General features: G+C 44.8%; 1 protein-coding gene across 2 annotated transcripts in view; it reads left to right on the forward strand.

Annotated features, from left to right (window-relative positions):
- The window catches only part of ATP7A (ATPase copper transporting alpha), a 568,605-nt gene that overhangs the window by 149,391 nt on the left and 396,412 nt on the right, over positions 1-22,802 (forward strand). The gene's annotated exons all lie outside the window — the stretch shown is intronic.

Consider the following 22,802-nt stretch of genomic DNA (forward strand, 5'->3'; position numbering starts at 1 on the left):
CACCCTGTAAGGTCCTCTGGAGCGAGAAGCTAATTGATGTTACTTGTATTACTACTGGCATTTTAGTGTATCGGTGTTTATCCTTGTTGAGCCACCTTTCTTAGCGTCCTCAATATGTCCACGTGTGGTCACTTTTTTTGTGGTATAACTGGGCGATCCCTGTGTGTTTCCTGCCTTTGAAGACAAATCTGTTCCTCAGATTAAAATAACTTCCTAACTCACCTGTCTCCTGTACAGTTTCAAATAAAATGCTCTTTCCTTTAAGTATATGGTATTTGTATTTCTTTAATGCTTACCACAGCACTGTACAGGGTCAAAGACAAGCATAAAGTCAACCAGTGATAGGCCAGGTAGCTGGTTGGTGGCCTCTTGATTTATTGTAGTGCAGTATTCCTTGAAGAGTGCATCTTCAACTCTTTCATGAATTGAGGCAGCGTTGGGGCGGTACTCGTGGAAACTTGAATGTTGATCCTGATCAAGGGCGCATAAATGGAAAGCCTGCTGCCTTATTTTTTTTCCCTTTTTAGGTCGAGCCTGGGAACACGCATCCGAAGGATGCGGTCCAGGTGGAGAACTATAGCTAGCTGACACGGGGGAATGACGGACAAGAAACTGCCACGCTTCTCCCCGGCTGGATTCAGCTGCGTGCACATCACAGCCACACGCATACACAGGCGCAGCCACACGCATACACAGGCACCCCCCCCCCACCTACACACACACTAGCGCACCTACACGCACGCACAGAGACCCCCCACACACACACCAGCACACCTACACACACGCACGCAAACATACAAAGACCCCCTTCTCCCCGCCGCCGCAATCGTACACATACACACACACACACACACACCAGCACCGGACCCCACTCACCGGCTACGCAGGATGTCTCTTCTCTGGGGCGGCCCCGGGGCTCTCCGTAGCTCACGGACTCGGCTTCTTTGCTCCATCCCGGCGGGCAGCCAATCATAGCCCAGCAGCAGGCGGGACTTCCTTCTTTCTTCTGGCCCGGCCTACGTCTTCTCTCCCGTTGCCTGGCTTCCTGCCTCAGGGGTCCGCCAATGGCAGCGCGGCCCCGAGCAGGGAGGCGGGCACATCGTTTCCTCTAGAATCCTGGGCCCGTCGGCGGTGATAATTTATTTGGGGACACAACCTGCATTAGAGTTGTTTGCCAATGCCCCGTTTTCAGCCAAAACAAATGCAAATGGCTTGCCGGATGACAGCTGCGTGATAAGGCTCCTCGACAAGACCTGCGCCGCTTTCCTTTTCCGCCATGAAACGTGGGCTGAAAGGCAGATGGCAGGCAGGGAATTAATGTAACATACAGTCTAAAGGCAATGCTACAACCGTGATTAAGTAGAAAAGTTAAAAGGCGCAGATTTTCCACAGCCTCACTGCGTGCAACCCATCCGTAATAAATGTATCTGACAACCGGGGATTTTGTCCTTTGGGTTTGTAGAGCACACGTAAACACCACATCATTTCGTGAAGCAAAGTAAGCTCTTTGTGGAATTGGCAGACATGAAATCCATTCCCTGTTTTGTTTAGGGGGATAAGCCACAGATGCATTAGTAACTTTATTGTACTGGGCTGAGGTATGAAAGGTCAGGGGTGGAGGCGTGGGATGGCTGTGACAGTGCATTCTGTTCCAAGGAAGTGTTGAGGGACACTGGGTCCTGCAAAACAAATACTACACAAAGGAAACAGATCCGCGCAAACTTGGTAGTGTGGTTTGTAGTTGTTTAGAAGTGCGGTCGGCATGGGTGCAGAACGGGGCTCAAAGCCATTTTATTGTCATCTACCCTGTATCAATACCCCAAAACGATGCCCATAGAAGGATAATCAAAACGTTTAATGGCACAATACATTTTGTTTAAACACGCTGGCCCTTTGAAATCAACCCCCAGCCACTAGAGATCTCTGGTTCTGTGAGTCTCCACTCTAGCTCTCAAACACAGCATCTACCATCGAGCCACTAAACAATTTGAGGTCTTTAAACTAAAAAACAATTGCATTATAAAATAATGTGGTTAATGTCATAATAACCATATTTTTCGGTAGAACAGGAAGAGCCATAACACGTTGACCTATCCTTTCTTAATTGCTCCTCAAAGGTCCTGGAAATCTTGTAAATAATCTGACATGCTTTATCAAAATACATACAAGTGTTAGGTCAGACTAAGGAAAGCCAGTCCGATCCATTAAGGAAATCAACACTGTTTACACTGGCATCTGGAAAGTTTTCTTCTATCGAGTCAATAGGCTAGAATGCTAACCACTGCCATAAGCCAACATTGTTTATCCATACTTGCCCCATTGACAGCAATGGAAGAAATACTGCTGACAGAAACTGGAAAGCTGACAGTGGGAGTTTCGGCAGGTGCTTGGCTTTCACATGAGAAGGAGTGGGAGGACCTTGAAAAGATATAGATAATATTCACATCGCAGACGCTGAGTTGCCATTTGTGAATCCTTCCTTACAAGTGTGAATATGAAAAGGGGATTGAATACATCACAAGTGAATACTGAGTAGACTTAAGCATGACATTGGTATAGGTAAAAGACGCTCACATGGTCAGTAACTAGTCTGCTTCACGCAGTACAAAACTGTGAGTGATCCAGATCCAGGCAGCCTTACCTCTTCACAAGCGATTCCCAACGAAGGAACTGACAACCCCTTCCAAAATCAGTTTCCCTCAGTCAACTGCATCATCAGAGTAGTATCTTTGTTTCCTCCCCCATTTACTCAGTTTCTCTTTGGCACGGCAAGAGCTAAAATAACAGGTCAAAATAGAGGAGCGACTGGGCTAATATTAAAATGATCCTGTATGACGGGTAAGCGCAATGGAGTATGATCACAAAACCTGACAAGTGATGGGAGAACCTGGTCATATGATGATGATATCTGGCACGAAGTGAGGGAAATTGGTCAAATATGGAGCAAATTACTGGAGTACATGGGTATAGAGGAGCATTCTTGGCAGATGATGGCAATGCCTGGCATTTAGTGGGCATACCATATGATGGCAACATGCCCCCATGATGGCTGTATCAGTATACACGAAGAGGGCCCATGGAAATGACTATAATTTGTGGGTATATCAAGGCAATACCTGAATGTGATCGCAATATCTGTCATATCATGGCAGTATATGACTCTATATGTTTACTTGAGTGTGCATGTATGTGTGACGTGATCGTACATGGAGCTTCAGCTGCTCCTAAGCAGACTAAAGGACAGATGAGAGGACCAAGCAAATGGGCTCTTAATTTATTAAGCTCAGATGGATGAAAGGTTGAGTATGGATTGCTGGAATTTACTGTTGTGCCATCCAGCGGTTATGCAGTCTTGTCCGTGGGCTCATGAACTGTAACTGAATAAGACCTATTAGGTTAGTCAACGCTTGTTTGGATTTGAGTTACACATAAAATAAACCTGGGAAGGAAACAGGAAACTGTTTCATCCTTTTAATCGCATAATATCTGGTCAATTTCTAGGAAATTTGGGATACAGTGATGCATTTCAGTGAAATTCTGCTATGTGTTATTTAGGCACGACTGAATTTGCAAGGAAAAGATGTGAATTATGTGGCACAGTCAAAGGTTGATTGTAATATAAACTTTATATATAACATTTTTTGTTTTACCACATTGGGGGTGAAATGGAGAATCAACAAGCATATCTATCTATGCTCCACTGTAATTAATTAGTGTGTGGGTTACAGAGTTCTTAAAATCATGCTTAAGACTCAGCAATGCCATGTTTATGTCTGTTCTATATAAAAAAAGCATTTGCAATGCAATAGGTCTCGCATTTGCGAGAGTTTAAGCTATTGGCTTTTCTACAAGAAATATTGTATTTGTACTTTTTTATGCAAACAAAATTTAAATACTGCATAAATAACTTTTGTACAACACATATTTTATATGTACCTTTTTATGCAAACAAAATAACAATAGCACAGAACTAAAAACATTGCCATTTACAATGCTAATAGCTCAAACTTAAATAATGCGAGACCTATTGCATTGCAAATGCTTGTTTAAAATGAATCTGATGTCTGGTGGTGTCCTGGTTGTGGTATGCTGAGACCCACCAGAGGTTGTGAGCTTGTCTGCAAGGTAAGTGGGGTTTCTGGTCGTGATGGTTTTGTAATTCATGCAGCTGGATTTTAAGGTGGTACGGCCAGTAAGGGAAGTCAGTGGAGTTCCATCAGGATGGAGAGATCTGATCATATTTTTGAGGCCCTTTATGAGTCGTGCTCTGACACGGGTGTCTGTGTGGACCTTGAGAGACCAATAAGCTGGGCATTTCAATCATCCATGTATGAGAGTCCGGGCTTGAACAGCATTTCTGAAGTCACTTTCTGACTTATTTCTGCTTTAGGACAATGGGCTATAGTGTTTCTGCCTTGGAATGTGCACATTCTGATCTTTCCTTGTGTGTATTCCTATATTTCCATTTGTGTTTGATCACATTTTCACCTATTATCTACTGGGGGGTCCTTACAAAAACCCAAACAAGCACATTTTACACTAAACTCTGTTGCTAATCGCCAGTATGTAGGGGGGAGAATTGTATGCATAAATCAAAGTAACCACGAGCACCAGACGATAAGCGAAATGCGGCCTTATTGTTCATAAAGCCCACAACAGGAAACCGGACCTCAGCTGCCCTGGAGTGAGCAGCAACAGCTGACCACAGTAGTACTGTGTAGAGGGTCTGGAACAAGAACAACTGATGCCCCAAGCCTAGGGCGACCCGAATTTCAAAGCCAATACTCGGGACATTTCAGAAACAAATAGAAGAAAGACTACAATTTTACTACAATCGACTGCACAGAAAGGCAGCGCTCCTCAGCAGAGTAAGAACACAAACAAAATACAGTTTTTAAAGCCAGTGTAAGTAAGCCAGTTTAATTAAAATACTTTCTTTGTGAAACCTGAATCTGTTAAGTTGCCATGTGCCCCACCATTTTGTGACTACAGCGTCCATTTTCACCTCTGTTTCACTGACCACGTACCTGCACCTCGAGCTGACCCATGCTGAAATGTGCCAGGAATGTTGAGATGGCAGATGACCTCGCCCGCAGGTTTCATTCCTGTTCCAACTACTCAGCAAGAGGCAGGTGATGTGCCTAAGGCTTAGACTGCCCCATTCCAGCATCCAGCTCCGTGACAAAGGGCAGGTGATCTGAATCTCCAACCCCGCAAGCTATATGGACTTTCTGCGTTCCTTCTATTTGCGAGGGTAGTGTCCACGTCCTGTAAAGGATGTTGCATGCTCCTTGCGAGTCGAACAGTATCCCATTACCTATTTCCAGTGGGTCATGGACACTTTTCCATCTCTAGAGATTCCTGTGTGAGACTAATAAACCTGTGTTTCTTCACTCCCAGTGGTGTGGTCTCCCATTTTTGAACGTACTTGGAGGAAGCTGTGGACTTGGGTGTTCCCTGCACTGCTGGGTGGTCTTCCTTTAAGACCCCTGGTTCTTCAGTTAGCGCATCAACGCGGGGCTCCATCAGAGACTCAGTGGTCTCAGCTTGACGACCCGGAGAGGAGGAGAAGATCGGTAACTGAGGAGTGCACCTGCGGAAAGCAGACTTGAGTCTCCGCAGCCAACGTCGCCTGTATCTCCTTCCCTCAACGGTGTGTCTGACTACAGTGACCCGGTCCTGACTGGAATCTCTTCCTGGTCTGTCTAGTCTGTCTGGAAAATAAGGAAGAGAACCACCCGGAGCAGAGAAACACATTGGGTATTCTGGTAGGGTCACTTCAAGCAAAATAAAAAGAATTCTTATACTGATTCAGTTACGCATGCATGTGTCTGTTTTTCTGTTTTGATTGATGGTTTCTGATTCGATCTTTGCAAAGATCGAAGGACAGGTAATGTGTTCCTGATTGGGAACTTTCTGGTTTCTGAGAGAAATATTATTTAAGTACAGTGAACATGCCTGTTTCTAGTAAGTTTTGTAAACGATGTTGTTGTTGCTCGAACAGTCACGATGTGTTAGAAGAAAGTCAGTTTTTTTAGGCCAATTTGTATGTGGGGTCGCACTCTCCCTTGTCTTAATGTCTCCTGTTTATCAAGGTGGGTGGTGCTGGGCTGGAAATCCTTCTGGGCACAAGGATTGTAAATTCATGTATTAACATGTGTGTTCTGTACTCCAAAACACATCACCAAGCTTGCACTCAATCATCAATGTTCGAAATCAAATGTGCGTACTCTTCTTATCTTCAAGGTATATTTATTTGTTCATAATTTTTAACTATTTCAATCATAGTCTTTTCATTATTCACTTCGTTGACTTATATTTCAAATTTGAGCCCAATGCATTTCGGGCGCACTGCCCTTCATCAGGGGACTTTGTAGCATCTGAAGGTATGTAATACAAATAGTCACTCGTACATTTCTACATCAATATGTTGTTGCCACCACACCCGGTGTAAAGTGTGTAAAGTGTATAAGCGTAAATTTGTGTGCATGGTGGTTTAAACTACTTTCCGTGGTATTTACGATCGGTTGTAATTAGGCTCATTCGTTATACTGCATGCGCCGGCTATGTGATCTAATGTGCTCGTATTCAAACTAAAATAAATCTGTGTGTCCAAGGTGATTTAGCCGAAGCTCATACATATAATAGGCTGACCTGTTAGTTGAATCCTGAACGTGCTCGTTCTACGCAAGAATGAACACAAACATTCAAATTAGTGCACAGAAGTTTATCGGTATGCGCATTACTTTAACAAATTAGATTAGAGATCCGCTCGGTGTCTTACCGGTTGTTTTAGACGTTTCGCAGCTGTGTCTTGTGCTTCGTTGGCGTCTTTTGGTATGTTCGAAATCTCACAGTACGTTTCTATGTGGTGTTTGGTCCGGTCACGTGGGTAGGAACTAGAGAACAGACTTAGGTTGGGTCTGTTTGAAAAGAAAGACTTCAGTGCGAGTAGTGCGCGAATGTAACCCGCGGATAAGTTGAATATATGTCGACACGTAATGGTGTAAAGGTTGTGATATATATGTGGATAGAACTCCAAAAGTGCATAAATATTAAATTAACATAACAACTAATTCTATGTGGATGGTGAGGGCAACTCACGATGTCACATTAACATCTGTATGTTTGTACATGCAAAAACTCATTGTGAATCTCATTAATGCTGCTATATGCACAATATTTTATGAACAGTAATGTATAAACAATAATGTATAAAAAATAATATGTAAACAATGTAACTAGTCCATGTTCAATTGCTGTTCTATTTTGTATCGAAAGCAGCTTAAATCCATCCGTTCATTGAGACCCATCGGGTGAAGGGTGCATAAGTAGTTAATCCAAAATATTTCCCTTCTCAACAGTTGGTTGGTTTTGTCTCTTCCTGGTATTACATTGACATTCTCTAGGATACAAAATTTCAACTGACTTGGGTTATGTTTTGCTTCATTGAAATGTACCGCTATTGTGAATTTCATATTTTTCAATCTGATGTTGCTTTTGTGTTCGATTATTCTCATTTTAATCTTTCTTTGGGTTTTGCCAACGAAATGCATTGGGCTCAAATTTGAAATATAAATCAACAAAGTGAATAATGAAAAGACTATGATTGAAATAGTTAAAAATTATGAACAAATAAATATACCTTGAAGATAAGAAGAGTACGCACATTTGATTTCGAACATTGATGATTGAGTGCGAGCTTGGTGATGTGTTTTGGAGTACAGAACACACATGTTAATACATTAGAAGAAAGTCAGCCAGCCCCTCCAGAGGGGACCCCTAATATAGAGATGTACATCAAATATGGTATTTCTGGAATAATTTATCCTAAATTATGGTGGAAATACACAAAATTCGGTTCTTTTGACGTACCTAAACTTACATATTTGGAAGAGCAGTTGCATAGACAGAAGGTGCGAACGAGTATGTTCGTTTCCTTTGGTCTGTGGCGAAAAGAAATTAATGAGAGAAAAAGAAGAGCTCAAGTTAGAGAGAATAAGACACTCAGAAAAGCTGCTCAACAGGAAATGGCGACCCTTAGAGGGCGAGAAATAGAGAGAAATATAGAAGGGTGTGATAGGGAACACCGACTTAGCACAACATGACAGTACCCTTTACTGCCCTCAAAAATTGACGAACACAATGCTATGTTGCTTTTTAGACCTCCTGCTTATCATGAGACACAGCAATTAATACAGCCGCAGCCAGCACCTGCCCAGAACGCTCCCATTTGTGATGTCCCAACCCCACCGGCTCAGGTGGAGGTACCTGACCCAGAGACTGAAACCCTTGCCCCTGTAGTTATTCCCAAAATCGTGAAGAAATGTGACAAGAAGGGACTCCGAAAGGAGGTTAGAGATTCAGACAGCAGTTATGATTCCTACCCGGGCGAGTATAAAAAGTCACATTCTCCTAGACTCAGGGACGAGGAAAAGAAAAAATAGATCGTATAGCTAACAAACTAATTACCGACTGTGCCTCCCCTTCTGACATCCTAGCCGTAGCAGAGGGCCAGGTACATTTTACAAGAAAGAGCTATTTTTTTTAGAAAGAATGGCTTACCACCTTATGGCCAAGCAGGAGGACCAAAAGGTGAAACTACCGCTTGATTTCCGGAAAATTTATAGGCGCTTGCACGTTGATGAATCTATGGAAAATGACAGAAATGCATTACTAGCAATAATAAAAAATACTCTGCATTCCAATAGTCAGACAGAGAGTATTGTTCAGTTGCCAGTTAACGAGGCTGCCCCCATCTGTGTCCCTCCGCGGGGTACTGGAACAGTCCTGAATAACCCAGATGACCCGAATGCCTGTTCCAGATTAATGTTTAGCTTTGTGTATACTCCTTGGACAAAGGCTGAGATGTTACAGTTACGAAAAGATATACCTGACATCAGAAAGAATCCTACGGGATTCTATGAGAGCGTCTAGCAGATACTGAACACTTATACCTTGACCCTAATTGACATCACTCAATTTTTTGGTCTTATATTGCCAGCCGAGCTTTGGAAACCGCTCAGATATGTTAACGATCAGGCAGCTTTCCATGGTACATGGGAAGACCTGGAAACAAGGGAAAAAGAGAGAACAACTGGTGAAAAGCCACATGAAGATATATTAGCACTGCCGAAAAGACTTGTTAACCAAACTAAAAACTCTCGCTCCAGAGAGAAAGGTAGATTGGACCCTTCTCAATGCTTGCTAACAGAATACTGATGAATCAGTCGCTGATTATTTTACTGGACTAGGAAAGGCATATACCGATTTCAGTGGTCAGGATGTAGCAACCGGAACTGGTCACCACCTGCTTATTCAGACTTTTGTCAAAGGGCTCTTACCAGCAGTAGGAAATAGGCTTATGGCCAGTGAAAGTAGCTGGCTGGCAGCAACGCCCGCCACTATACTGACAATGGCACAATATTATGAGGCTCAGTACAAAAACGCAGAAGAAGAAAAGGAGACTAAAAAGAAGAAATTAAAAGAACAAGTGTTGCTTAGCCAGTTAGACACCCGTAATCGCCCTCGCGATAATGTCCGTCAGCAAAGTGCCAGGTACACCTCGAAAACACAAAACACTCCAGTTCAGAACCAGCAATCGTATCGATCTGGTCCCCAGTCTACTGATATTTGTGCCCACTGCAAAATACCGGGACATTGGAAGAAGGATTGCCCGATATTAGCTGATAACATTGCCACAGGAAAAACGCAACCGCGGCAGTCCAACACCCCCTCCGGATTCCCCAATATCAATATAGAGGCAACAGGTTTGTTAATAATTCAGAATGTCAGGCTACTCTTCAGGATTATGCCGAAGACGATATTGAGATAAGCCCAGTATATTGGTCAGCCTAGGGAGGTCAAGGATGGGGGAAGGAACCAGTGGAGGTACCTGTTGATCAACAGGGACCGTATGTTACAGCATCGGTGGCTGGCGCTAAAGGATGTTTCCTTGTGGATACAGGAGCATCCCGCAGCACCTTGACAACCCCACTGATTCTGAGGGCTCCTCCATCTGGCAAACTAATTACATCGACTGGGTTCGATGTTAAGCCCTCTGTGAACCCCCTGTCCGATCCTACTCAATTCTCTATCAACGGTGCTGACACTTCTGCAACTTTCTTGCTATCACCAGACTGTCCTGAGAATCTCATGGGATTGGATCTGTTAAAACATTACCGTGCCACTATCAGATGTTCCCCCGATAATGTTGTCATTCTGTATGACAATGTTTCCCCGTGCCAACTGTCTGTACAGCTACTCCAACTTCCCGACATTCAGGAAGATTTAGCTACCATCCCAACCACCGTATGGGCCACTTCTGATACTGATGTAGGTACTATCCAGATGCCACCCGTTCACATTACTGTCAGGGAAGGTGCACCCTTACTTAGATTACCTCAGTATAAAATATCTAAAGAGGGAGAGCTAGCACTGCAAAAAATGGTAACCGACCTCATTCAGGCTGGCGTGGTGGAACAGGTTCCTTCCAACATCTGCAACAGCCCCATTTTGTCAGTATTAAAAGGATCGGCTACACATCAAAAGGTGTACAGATTTGCGATTGACTTGCGGGCCATTAATAAGATTGTAGTACCACAATTTCCGGCAGTTTCTGACATAACTACTATCCCTCACCATGATTCCACCTACAGCTAAAGCCTTTACAGTCATAGATTTGAAAAACACATTTTTTTCTATCCCCATTCATGAAGACTCACGTTTTATTTTTGGCTTCACCCTAATGAACAGATCGTATAGATTCTGTCACGCCGCTTAGGGCTATACAGAAAGTCCGAGCATTTACATACAAGCATTGAAAAAACAACTTGACCAGATCCATCTCCCAGAGGGAGTGGCTTTTATTGAATATCTAGACGACATTTTGTTAGCAGTAGACGCTACCCATTTGGCCCGACAGGCAATAATAATGACCCTAAAATTCCTTGCTGAACATGGCCACAAAGTATCCAAAGACAAATTGCAGTATTGTAGAAGACAGGTGACTTATTTAAGTCACCTGTTTTCTAAGGAGGGACGCACTCTTACATCAGACAGGATTCAGAATATTTTGAACTTCCCTACTCCAACCACCCAAAGAGACGTGAGAGCACTAATAGGTCTCACCTCCTTCTGTAGACAGCGGGTCCCACATTTTTCACTCATTATCAAGCCACTTCTTTGCCTGATGACTAAAGATGTTTCTGATCCTATTCCCTGGAAATCACAGCATGCGGAAGCATTCATGACCCTATGACAGGCTCTCTGTTCAGCCCCAGTCTTAAGTACACCTGATTATCAAAAGCAATTTTTTCTCTTTTTACACGAACGGTGAGGATGTGCCCTCTCACTTCTCTGTCAAATGCATGGTACACACAAACAACCCTGTGCCTATTTATCTGCTGTTTTGTATCCAGTCGCCCGAGCTTTGCCTGCCTGCGTGCTGTAGCAGCGGCTGCTGTGGCAATGCGCCAGACAGAGGGTATAGTTCTAGGGTCCCCATTAACAGTTCTGGTGCCACATGCCGTTGATATTCTGTTGAATAAAACCAAAACCCAACACCTTACTAGTGCCCGACTGAATGGATACGAACTTACCTTGTTAAATGTGCACATAACTATTCAACGCTGTACCACTCTGAATCCGGCTACACTCTTACTCCTACCTGACACCGACCCTCTCACTCAGCCACCCCATCATGATTGCGTATTCCAAACAGAAGCAGAAACCAAGGGAAGGGTGGACCTTAAATACACAGCCTTACCAGATGCAGAAGGCCTCCTGTGGGTAGACGGTTCTTGCCTAAAACTCCCGAATGGCACCACATCTGCAGCCTATTCTGTCACAACGGCACTTCCAGTAGTTGAGACTGCCCGAATATTGCAGAAATCAGCCCAAGCGGCAGAGATAACAGCACTTACAAGCGCTTGCATCCTCCGTACAGGCATGACTGTAAACATCTACACCGACAATCAGTATGCTTTCGGGGTAGTACACAATTTTTTCACTACTGTGGAAAGAAAGAGGGTTTCTAACTTCTCATGGGACGCCTATACAACATGGTGAATTGGTTAATGCCCTTTTGGAAGCCATCACTCTCCCTGCTAAGTTAGCGGCGATCAAATGTGCGGCACACAAGAAAGTTATTGATGAAGTAGGACAGGGGAACTCTCTGTCCGACAGCATAGCCAGAAACACAGCCTTAGGAATAATACCTGCACCAATGTACGTCCTAAAATCACAAGCGGAGAAATGGCACGATGCCAGACAACGGATCATTGACATACAAGAATCAGCTGCCATAGAAGAAAACTGATGGTATGTTAGATGAGGAGGGATGTTTGAGATCTCAGAATACTCTTAGGTGGAAACTACCAACAGCATATGTTATTCCCTTACTTACAATAACACACTTGCCTGCACACATTGGGTCCCAAGCCATGTATATTATGCTCAAGGAAGTATGGGACCATCCCAAATTGAGACCCCTGGCCGAGCGATTTGTAAAGCACTGTCTGACCTGTTTAAGATACAATGTGGGAAAGGGAACTAAGGTTCCGACAGCAGGATCTGCACTGCCCTCTGCACCTTTTGAAGTCCTCCAGATGGATTATATCCAAATGAACAGAGTTAACAGCTACAAGTATGCCTTGGTGGTGGTCTGTGCATTCAGTAAATGGGTGGAAGCATATCCCACCAAGGATAATACTGCTATTACTACAGCTAAAATACTCCTGAAGGAATTATTTCCCTGGTATGGCCTTTGTAGATTGAAGCAAAGCGATCGAGGATCAGATTTTATCGGCCAGACAGTCAAGCATATCTTAGAGGGATTGGGAGTCAGGCAAAAATTCCACACCGCATTTCACCCCGCATTTCACCCCCAGGCAGCAGGATTAGTGGAGCGCTATATTGGAATCCTGAAGGAGAAATTAGCCAAGATAACAACTGAGACAGGATTGCATTGGGTAAATGCTCTGCCTCTAGCTCTGCTGTCTATAAGATCAGTCTCCCATTCTAAGTCACACCTTATGCCCTATGAGACAGTTTTTGGTAGACCGATGAATATTTGGAATGCCCCATCTCCGAAATTCCTGTCTGACCTTCCTCAGGAAGTGTTTACTGATTATCTGTATGACCTCACTAAAACAATGTCTTTACTCCATGAACAGGTCCGAGCCTCCGTCACCGACAGATCTCAGGGCCCTGGCCACTATATCAAACCAGGAGACTTTGTTTTGGTGAAGAACTTTGCACGCACCCAGTCTCTGCAGCCTCGCTGGAAGGGTCCCTTGCAAGTATTGCTGGTGACCAGAACGGCCTTGCGAGTAGAGCGAAAGAAATCCTGGGTACATGCTTCCCACTGCCGAAAGATGGATCCCATAACTGAAGACAACTTGAAAGTACACAAAGAAGTTCTGACCCACCACAGACCAATAGACTGTGACTGAGATTCTGAACCTGAACTAGAACTTTGTGACGAGGGAACAGACGGATACTACCTCCGATCCAAGGCTAAGCTGAAGAACCAGCGCAGCTCCAAGGGCCGTTAGTACTCCATTGTCCGTTGCTGCAGGGCGGTAGTAAAATCTGGCTGAGGGTCCTAGGTACCCCTAAGTGGTTTACCGGGACAGATGTTGGCCAGTGAAGCAACCAATAACTATCAGCAGCTATTTGGGACATTGCAGTACTCTCGGGACACTTGTAGAGCTATTATGGCTGGAGGTTACGATAATGTGGGACCAATCTCCCCAAAACCCGGATATGTCACGATCCGTCCTATTCATGAGTACCAAAGACTACGCACCCCCTTGAACAATGATTACCAACAAGGGACATCAGCCAGGTCTACCAATGTTCCCCCCGATGAAGAAAACAGTCAACAACACGGGATTGATATAGATCCAGAGGCCACATGCACCCGTGTTACTACCCCTACGCTGAAGAAAGCTAGAATGAGAGTTTACAGTACCAGGAGAATAGTACTGTTTGTCCTGACTACGCTTGCTATTCTGTTCAGTGTAGTGTTCTGGATTATTGAAGAAACCGCTCCAGCCCATCACACTGTTTTGCCTCACACCCCAAAATCATCAGAAGTCCCTGAACACTTGCATGTTCCGTAGCCTGATTCTCACTTCAACAGACATTCTGAATTCAGTAATAATACTTTCATCCAAATGCTGCACCAGTTTAATCAAGTTGCGGGTGCAACTGACTGTTATGTTTGTGGACTTCTACCTCATACAACTCAACACACTGTACAGTTCTTAGTGTTCCCTGCCTCGTCTGCTTATACTTGCACTCTGATGTACAACCTGACAAACGTCTTTCCCTCACGTGACGATGCTGGCAACCTGACCACATTCTAGCCCTTTCTTTGGACATTCCATGCACACAACAATATCCTCTGTAATGCCTTAGATTCAGCACCAATGCGTACCATCATGTCCACCCCTATGCGAGGTACATGGGGTTACACTTTTGTTACCAATCGAGCTAAAACAGGTGCCATTTCTGTTACATCACATCCTGGTACATTATGTCTACAAGGTCAAGGGAAAATAATTGTAGGACTCAGTCTATGCAAAAATACGATGACTTATGACAATTTCACCCCATATCTCCACCTTCCTACAGGAGTGCATTTTGTGTGTGGAAACAAAGCTTACATATGGTTACCTCCCGACTGGAGTAGTACATGCTACATTGCTTTCCTCCTACCACCCGCTTTCAACAGAGACACTATGTACCACCGCCAAAGAAGACACTTGCCAGATGTGGACCAGACAGACACCACAGGTCAACAGTTCTATGATGCTATGAAACGACTGTTGCTGTACTGGGGTCCTATGTCCAACAGCCTCCAAATCAGAAGACTAACCAGAGTCCTTGAAGCAACAATTAATGTGACTGCAGGAATACTGACCAACTACTCTGCTGAACTTGATGCCGCCCGCATGGTTGCCCTCCAAAATCGTATGGTGCTGAACGCCATCTTAGCAGATGGGGGAGGAGCCTGCCGCATCATCGGCGCAAGCTGTTGTGTGTATATTCCTGATTTGTCACCGTCAATATATGATGCTATCTCCAAGCTTCACCGAATTGCTTCCAAAATCCATCTAGAAACTGGAAATCCTTGGTCTTGGAGCTCTGGACTCTGGCAACTGCTCGTCTCCTGGGGTTGGAAGATGATAAAGTTCTTACTGATTCCGCTAGCCCTTCTGTTCTTCTGCTGTCTGTGCATGCATTGCGGTCCTGCACTCTGTTCTATCTGTGCTGTTGGATGTACATCACTTACCATGTTACAACGCACCAAAGATAGTAAAATACTGTATCAACAAGCTGTAGACGAACTTATGCAGATCGACATTAACTGAGGTGTTGCCCATGGCAAAAGTAGGGACTGTGAAACCTGAATCTGCTAAGTTGCCAAGTGCCCCACCATTTTGTGACTACAGCATCCATTTTCACCTCTGTTTCACTGACCACGTACCTGCACCTCGAGCTGACCTTTTACTGCACCCATGCTGAAATGTGCCAGGAATGTTGAGATGGCAGATGACCTCGACCGCGGGTTCCATTCCTGTTCCAACTACGCGGCAAGAGGCAGGTGATGTGACTAAGACTGCCCCATTACAGCATCAAGCTCCGTGACAAAGGGCAGGTGATCTGTATCTTCATCCCCGCAAGCTATATGGACTTTGTGTTCCTTCTCTTTGCAAGGGGAGTGTCCACGTCCTATAAAGGATTTTGCGTGCTCCTTGCAAGTCGAATAGTCTCCTATTACCTTCCTCCAGTGGGTCATGGACACTTTTCCATCTCTAGAGATTCCTGTGTGAGATTAATAAACCTGTGTTTCTTCACTCCCAGTGGTGTGGTCTCCCATTTTTGAACGTACTTGGAGGAAGCTGTGGACTTGGGTGTTCCCTGCACCACTGGGTGGTCTTCCTTTAAGACCCCCTGGTTCTTCACTTGTAACAGCTGCTAACTAGCCCTGCTTTTAAAAATATAGAAAGATACCTCCCACCGTTTCCAGTCGACCCTCTCTAAAACCCAGGACGTGAGCTAAATTGCCTGAAATATTTGAGACCAGCTGGTGAAAAACGGGAACGTCCCGGGACATCCGGAGCGCCTGGTCACCCTACCCAAGCTGCCCCTGTGAGGAATAATATTGTTCCACATAAGAAGACAACACTAACATAAAGATGACACATTTAACATATACACCCCTTCATATACCACTATCCAGTGAAGTGAAAAATGTTTCTGTACCCAGCCATGCGTCATGCAAAGTCACTGAAAATGAGCATACCAGAATGTTCCTTTGTTTTTGATAACGCCTGCTTGGGATTTCAGATTGACTGTAACACCATTCACTGCATGGCTTCTTTAAGCAATTAAATCTTGTGGTTTTTCCTGGCTAGAGCTGTTTTTACTTTTTAAGCACGTGCTAGTTTCTTTTTTAGGTCTCGCCTGTGCAGTGCGCATGCGCTGCATAGGAAAAAGACCTTTTGGAATCGATTCGCTTTTTGCTCTAAAAACTTGCATTGTTTTTAATGGCAACGCATGCACGTTTGGTGATTCCCTTGCAGGAGCGAGCTTTGACTCCATATGTTTGTAAATAACTTGCAAACATATGGTGCCCCTGCTCGCTCCCGCAAGGTAGGAAACCGGGGCAGGCCCCCTCCTCTCTCCCCTCCCCCTGCTGCCTTCTTTCAGGGCGAGGCGCTCGCGGTTGTTTTTGTTTTGTTACGGCAGTCCTCGGTGCCATAGGCGCATCTGCTGACCGTCAGTCACATCATTGTGGACGTCACTTGAGGCGCTTCCGTCCGCGTGGGAAGGTCACTGCCCTTCACCCTCTCACTGCTTTCAAAAATGGCATTGGGATGATAACAGCATAACCTTGTTCCCCGGCACCTCACCCTCTTGCTGCGTTCGGAAATGGCATTGGGGTGATAATAACAACACAGCCTTATTCCCCGGGACCTCGTACCTGTAGGAAGGTGGATACCTGACTATGGTTACCCCCGATTTGTTGCCTAGTGTTTAGCTGATTTTCGACTTAGTTGGCCTGGGATCCTGCTAATCAGGGCCCCATGCTATCTGCTCTCTTTAAAATGGACTCCATGTATCCTAGGTACATCTCCAATTGGACACTGGGTCACCTTATGAGCCCCTGTACAGTGTACTATAGGTACCCAGGGCATAGGTGCATCCAAGGCCTACCAGGGGCTCCAGCATGTATTATGCCACCCCTGGCTGGCCACCCAAATTGACACAACTGGCTGATCACTCAGCTGGGGCAAGGTGGTGTAATCACCCTTTGCTTTAGATATAGTATACCTATATCTAACCTTATAGCTAGACACATATACACCTATAAGTCACTCCTATGGCAGGCCTTAACAATCCTGGAGGCAGAATGCTTGGTTTTATGTGAGATGGTGCTCTAGCATGAGCTGAGCCTGTCTGCAGCTTTCGGAACCATTTCCTTATAGCTGTTCTAGGATATTACCATACCATGCCTGGGGCCCACAAGGTGTCCCATGCATAGTCCAGTTCAAACCGGTGCTGGGGCACTCCAGCCCCAGCTCTGGCGCGAAACTGGACAAAGGGAAAGGGGTGTAACCACCCCCTTCCCTGGTCCCACCCATAGGAGGGGCCTAGCAGGTAATCCAGCCCCTAGATTTGGTATATAGGTAGGAGCTGAGTCCCACGACTTTAGATTAATCCTGACAAACTCTGAAACGAAACTCTGGACCTTCGACGATCTACTTGAAGAAGACGACTGAAGAATCTCATTTGTGGTCAAGGAGTGACCACCCTGCACAAGCAGGCACCATCCAGCGATCAACGGCTTGCTTTGTCGCTGCCTCCCGCAGGAGCCCGAGCACAGAGCCTGACAAGAACCGAATTCCCAGACATCCAACAGCCCGATCCACAGTCCCTGCAAAGCTGAGACCCGTGGAGGCGACGAGAGATGTGGGACCGGCCATCTTGAAAAGACTGCGACCTACTAACTGTGCAGCCTCCGAGGCCTCCTCGAAGCTGTGCATTGGGATTGAGAAGCCCCAGCCCTGAGCAGCATCTGCACCAAAGATCAGCCCTGCACCCTCCATGAGTTCTGCGTGGGGCCCTTTTGCATTTTCCTGCTCAACGCGTCTGCCCAGTCACTTGCCCGTTGGCTAGTGGCCATCTTGGCGACGATCCTTTGAATCTACACTGCTGGTCTGGTTGCTCCAGACTGGCCCTTGCTTCCCTCAAAAGAAGCAGCCCCTCAGACCTTGCTGGTCTGAGTAAGAAGCCTACTTCGTATCTTGCATGGGTTGCCTTTGCCAAGGCTTGTTGACTCCAATCCTGAAGCCAGTCCGTGCCTGACTCCTCGTCGTCGTTGACGCCTCCTGGTCCACGTGGCTGCAAAGACAAGCTTCCCATCAGCACCTGATTGCTTCGCGACATCGCCTGGTTCCTTCCTGGTCACTGGCTAGTGACCCTGACTCTGTTCCCTCTGCTTTCAGGTCCTCTACATCTTCGATCCACCCTTGGATCCACCCAGACTCTTCTCTCCTGGCCGCCTGCAGCATCTTTTCTCCAAGGCTCCATAGAACTCCACGACGAAACCCAACACACTTTGGGACCTATGCACCCGCTTCCTGGGGGTTAGGTAGATTACTGCGGTGCTCCTGTAAAGAGTAACTCTCCTAGTGTCCTAGTTTCAAGTGGTTAGCTTCTAGTCCAGTCGGAAGACTTCCAAACCTTTAACTTTCTATCTTTACGCACCCATTGACTTCTATGTGTGCACACGTGTGCCTTTAGACACTGCACACGCATCCCGTGGGCCTCCTGCTCCCTAACCATTGTTAGCCCAGTGTAGCCCCAGTGATTCCCAAGGCCCTAGGCCTTACCATTGTTCGTGACGTGGTACTTATACCACTTTTTTAGTATATGGTTTAGCAGGCCACTCGGCCCTATCCATATTTGTGCAACTTTTGTATGTTATATTAAGTTACTTGTTATGCGCTTGTGCTTCTGTGCTCATAAAGAGTTCAGGGGATTGCTTTAGAAATAAATACATATATATTTTGAATATATATCCTGTATGGTGTCCTTTCATTTGGTATTAAAGGGATTGTATATGGTAAAACAGCTGGCTTCACATGCCCTCTTGAGTTTAGCCTAGGGCTGCTTTGTCCACGCTACCCCTAGGATAGCTGGTCTATAAGGTTGACTTTACAACCATCACCATAAGGGTTGTTTGGACTGGTGCAAGGTGCTCACTAGAATAGTGAACATCATATACCAGGCCAACTTCTCACAGCACCCCCTCGCATGCTGTCATGTTGATTTGCCATCAAAATCGGTGACAGCTCTTGACAGCCTCAGAGTGCGTCATTGTACTGCTCTGAAATGGCGCAGCTGTATTATTTTCTACAGCTCACTTGAGGAATGGGTTATACGCATGTGTCGGTTGCTAAACTGATGAATGCTTGTACGTTATGTTCGGGGATATGACTGCATTTGCAAGAATAAAAAGAAATTGAAAAACATGGTTTCCGTGCCCGAATGTTCCCGCAGCAGTTGTTTTTTTTTTTAACTTTTTGTTCGTGAAGGCTACCTCTGATTTGTGTTAGAGCACAAATCCCACACTGCAGATGTCTCAAAAGGCAACTGTCTCTGATTTTACTTCCGTAAAGGGCAAGGCCATTTAAAAATAACTTAAGAAGCCAGAAAAGACAAATTGTGCGGGATAATACAGTACTTTTAGTGGTAGAAATAGTTCCTTATGCGATCATTTTTTACGCATGTTAACTCTATCTGGGCAGCGGTTTCATCTAATTAGTATCAGTTTAGCATGTAAATACAGCAGCCATTAATTGAAAAGTGACCTGTTCCTTTTGGCAAAGGGCCTTCCACTTTATGACGACGCCCATGGAAGTAGTTTTAGTAACTAATCTGTTTGAGCGAGAAACATTTTTTATTGTTAAAATCTGCAAATAATGCAGTCCGTGATTGTTTATGAGGCAAGTGCCGCAACTCCAGAATTATGTTGAAATATATCAGAATCAAATAATTCTAGTGACCCAGCCCAATATTTAGGGATGCATAATCCCAGATGGACCTCTAGTGTATGGGGGAGAATGTATTGAATACCTTTCATTGTTGCAAATGGTGTGTATATGGCTTGTCCGAGATTCCAGAAATAATTGGCAATGTTTTTATAAGTATCAGTCCCACTGTTTACGTTATTCACAATTTTAGGCTTATGAACATTTTTTAAATTCAATGAATGGCTTATTTTTAAAAGAACGTCGCTGAGTAAATTTACTTGCATTTCTTCGGTGTATCTAGTCTTGTGGTTTAGACTATTTGTGGTTTTATTAAGATTACACGAGTACTTGTCCCTAGTGCCGAATCTTTGGACCTTTTCTCAACTGCCCCTTGCATCCATACCACGAATTATATTTTGGTTGTTCTTGCCAGGAGGATTCTAGTGAGTTTGAGGCCTTGAGCTACTTTGAATTGATTACAGACTTCTTGCCCCAACCCCTGTACTGTGTGATACCCATTCTTACAAATGTTTGTAACTTGGGCATCCATATGAATTATTTTTATGTTTTTGTCAATGAATGTTAGTAGTTAGGTAACCGGATGTAGGTTTTCATTATTTTGGACAATGAGTGAAGGTTTTCCTTGGTCGAATGTACTGGGGCGGGTGGGAATAAGGGGAGGGATTAGGACATAAGAACAAGCATTTGCAATGCAATAGGTCTCGCATTTACGCGAGTTTAGCACCTTAGCAGCTATGGAACGTCCAGCTCCAGTGCTGAACGTTCCATTGCGCAGGTGCAGTTGAAACGTCCGACGGCAGCACTCCCGAGGTAGTGGTGCCGTCGGCCGTTGGAATAGGCGCAGCACTTAAGGTGTTCAGCTATTGCCATTGTAAATGACAATGCTTTTTATTTATGCTTTAAAGACGAAAACAAAAATAAAAGGCATTGTTATTTGCAATGTCAAATAGCCAATACATCTCGCCTTTGGAACCTTACAAGTTTTTAGCAATGCAACAGTTGATGTTGCACCAAGGATATTGTGCTGCATAACTAAATACTTATATGGTCCCAAAAGTGAGACCATTGGCTTCGCCAATGCTTGTTGTTCCTGTGTGTGTAAAGGGAAATCCGAGTGTGGCACACTATACGGAGTATCGCGGGAATACCTTGTTTGTTGTGTGTTGACTTTATCTGCCTTATTTTCTTCCACGCAATTTCAGCTAGTGTGATCGTTTGATGTGTCTGAAGAGGTCTTGTCTCCAGATGCATACATGTGATGTTTGCCACTTCTTCTGCTGCCCGTGGGATATATTATATATACATAATCTGCGAAGTCACTATTTGGGGTGCGTAGGGATGAAGGGGTTAGTGGTAGAAAGGGGTGGAGCCAAGGAGAGTGGTATCATGACTCGCGCAGTCAGTTATAGTCAGCCTTTGGCTCCCGAGTTAATCAGGAGTACACATACATTATTTTTTACTATGATTGGCACCAAATACATTTATAACCAGGAAAATATGAGTGCTAGCTGTTCTTGCTTATATTATGGTTACAAACGAATACCATTGTAAATTAGCTCAGGTGGCTCATCCTACACCTCTTTTAATTTATCCTCTATTTCTGCTCTCTGACTCATCCCAAACCTCATTTTATTGCTATGTTCCCCAAAATAACCCTTTCTAGACTTTACCCTACTTAAGCCTTCATTTCCACCGCTCCAGTAAACAACTTGTATTTCCCAATACTAATCCACCACCAGTCCTCTTTGGGTTCCGGAGTAGCGTGCTACTCGCTGAAAAGTGCTTGAATGCCTCATCAGAGGTAGTAAGCGCTGTATAAATACAATTACAATTAGGAGGCTGTGATGCACATTGCAGCCTACCGATAAATAACCTCCTCTAGCCTATCTACTCATCCTACCACCCGTCTGTATAAACTGTCTCTAATGATCACACCTAAGGCCTATTAACTAAATCTATCACAAAGAAATTGGAGTGAATTCATGGAGTAGACTCCTTAAAAGCACAAGACTAAGCTCAGTAGAAAGCAGCAACAAATAATCACCGGATAAATCACTAACTTTGGGTTTACAAAGAAGCGTGCTACCCGCTGTAAAGCACTTCAACGCCGTGTCAGGGGAAGTTAGCACTATTCTGTGTAAATGCAATCACAACTATACGGAGTGTGGTCTTGTGGGTGATGCTGCCTGCGTCTCGGGATGCAGTTTCAGGATAATACGCTGAGGCTGAACTAGAACATGTTTCTGGGATAAGAATAGCTACCGGAACCAGAACCCTGCTGGTTCCTATGGGCCTTGCACCACTAGCTCCCTTATTCCATGTCATCAGACACTGTTTCCAGTCCTGAACTTTAATGCAACAAAATAATATCTCTGTGTTGTAGGTATGGTTTGGTTACATTCTGCTCATCAGAATAACAAACCAAATGATATGGGTTAAGAGCCCAGAACTGGATGCAGGGTATGTGATGACATAGGAGAGATGGCCATCAAGTGAAGACAATGGGATTGTAGAGCAAAAGAGTTGAGGGAACAGGGACACCGGGAACTGGGGGACTTGGAAACACATAGGAGAAACCAGAACTCTGCACACCGAAGACACTGCCTTGCACACACAAAGACTAACACTCTCTCCTCCAGTACTTCAGATACTTGTTTAGGGAAGACACACATCTGCAGAGCATTCAGACCACATTCAACCCCACACCTCCCCACAGAGCTCTTCACATGT

This window comes from Lissotriton vulgaris, chromosome 4_1 (assembly GCF_964263255.1).
Source record: "Lissotriton vulgaris chromosome 4_1, aLisVul1.2, whole genome shotgun sequence".
Taxonomy (NCBI): domain Eukaryota; kingdom Metazoa; phylum Chordata; class Amphibia; order Caudata; family Salamandridae; genus Lissotriton; species Lissotriton vulgaris.